Source organism: Austrofundulus limnaeus, unplaced genomic scaffold (assembly GCF_001266775.1).
Source record: "Austrofundulus limnaeus strain Quisiro unplaced genomic scaffold, Austrofundulus_limnaeus-1.0 Scaffold70, whole genome shotgun sequence".
Lineage (NCBI taxonomy): Eukaryota > Metazoa > Chordata > Actinopteri > Cyprinodontiformes > Rivulidae > Austrofundulus > Austrofundulus limnaeus.
The window spans coordinates 1,486,775-1,489,000 of NW_013952472.1; the positions used below are offsets into that span (position 1 = coordinate 1,486,775).

General features: G+C 34.0%; 1 protein-coding gene across 1 annotated transcript in view; it reads right to left on the reverse strand.

The window, feature by feature from the left end:
* Nucleotides 1-1,708, reverse strand: part of gp9 (glycoprotein IX platelet) — a 4,296-nt gene extending 2,588 nt beyond the window's left edge. Inside the window, exon 1 of the mRNA XM_014010569.1 lies at nucleotides 1,417-1,708. The gene's annotated coding sequence lies outside the window, so the exon portion shown is untranslated. The remainder of the gene's footprint in view (nucleotides 1-1,416) is intronic.
* Nucleotides 1,709-2,226: the final 518 nt, after the last annotated feature.

Genomic DNA, 2,226 nt, shown 5'->3' on the forward strand with positions numbered 1-2,226 from the left:
TCTCTGTACTTCATGTGTTAAAACTTTAAAACAAAATATTTTTTTATTAAACAACCTTTATTTAACCAGGCAAAGCCCTTTAAGATCAGAGGTCTCTTTTGCAAGGGAGGCCTGGTCCTGAAGGCAACCTGTTGATTTGATTTGAGTTATTGATTTAACAGGAAAATATTACTAAAAATCACAAAGACAAACAAGCATACCAAATTTCAGGAAGGCAGCATTTGCAAAATAGGACGTCTAAATATGAGCACAACAAAAAGTGTCCAGCAGATGGCAGACAAGATTCTTCTTAAAGGACTGTAGTTTTGAAATGGACTTTATGTTTTGAGGAATGTCATTCCATGCTTTAGTATAAACATAGAAGAAAGACCTCTGGCCGTAACAGTTTTTAAAAGTTGGTAATATCAGTTGTCCTTTTGTAACAGATCTAGTTGAATGACCACTTCCAGAATTTGATTTGGGCAACAATGCACAGAGAGTTCCATTATTGGCTCCTTGGAAGATCTGAAAATATAAATTAATACCACTATACAAAACATAATTCTGAAAAGTCAATCTTTCATTCTTACACAATCAGTTCTTGTTTAGTAAATCAGTCTCAAAACAAGATCAAAAAGACTTTTTGGCTGATATAAGATTTTAAAACTTGGTTAGATGGACATTTTTTTCAGTGTGCAGACAACTTTTTATTACTACTCTGGCAGATGTTTAGCCTCACATCCCAAATGTTGCAGAATTAATATTTAAATATACCATTAGTAATATAACATTATAATTATTATCTTTAAAAATTAAATGTAATTTTGGAAATTCTAATCACTAATAAACACTCAATACTTAAATACATTTTATATCAGAAATTTACTTCTGATACTTAAGTACAGCAAATGTCAGATACTGTAAGACTTATATGCAAGTAATATTCTTTACGAAGAATATAAATTGTACCAAAGTAATTTTATTTTAACATACTTGTACTTTTACTCAAGTATAATTTTGAAGTACTTTATAAAAGACTGGAAAGAATGGATCTAAGTAGAGGACAATCCTGGAGGAAAACCTTGTTAGAGGCTCTAAAAGACTCGAGACTGAGGCAGAATTTCACCTTCCAGCAGGACATGAAACATCCAGCTGAACGTTCCAGTCAAAGTCCAGACTAAGCTCCATCTGAGAACCTGTGATCAGACCTGGAACTGCTGTTCACACATGTTCTGACTGACTTTCAGGTTTTTAGCAAAAAGAATAAGCAGACATTTGAAAGTGTGTAAAGCTGGTGGAGACAGAGCCGCCAAAAAACTGCATCTAAAGGTGGTTCCACACAGTTCTGACTCAGAGGCTGAATTATTAAAAAAACTATTTGCTTTTTGCGTCATCAAACATTATTCCTAATCTAATTTAAAAAAAGTGAAAACAAACCTTTAAAATTCGAACCAACTTCCAGGTTACTTCTTGTGATTGCAGTCATTCTTAAACACAGAGTTAAATCTCCTGAGTATCCTTCAGCTTTTAAAGTTTGTTTTTACTAACTGAGCTCAGCGGTGACAGGAAACACTTTGTACTGAGCAAATAAAAACTGTTACGTTACAACATGAAGGAAATCCATCTGCTGGAAAGTGATAAGAGGTTATCTGATGAAGAGGCTCCCCGTCACAGAATTAACACTCAGGATTAACACTTCTGGCCTTTGAGGGTATTCACCTTTAAATTTCAGCTTTTTGTTGTTATTTTGGGTAAAACTTGTTACAATTATCATGATTGTTAGAGCTGGAAGAAGAGATGAAGAGGAGTCTCACCTATGGGTGATGCAGCAGTGTCTGAGTCTTCTACTGTAACTTTAGACGCCCTCTAGTGGAGACGTTGAAGCAATGCTGGAAGGTCATGTTGCAGTATTTAAACCTGCAGAGGAAAACTGATCCCAAATCTGATCCCTGAACTCAAACCAAGTTCACTTTAGGACCTCAGATCAGTTAAAGCTTATGTTTAATAAAAGATGTTTGATAGAGGGAATAAAGAATTCTGATCTCAGTTGACTGACTGACTGACTGACTGACTGACTGACATACAGGTGCTGGTCATAAAATTAGAATATCATGAAAAAGTAGATTTATTCCAGTAATTCCATTTAAAAAGTGAAACTTGTATATTATATTCATACATTACATACAAACTCATATATTTCAAATGTTTATTTCGTTTAATTTTGATGATTACAAATGACAACAAATG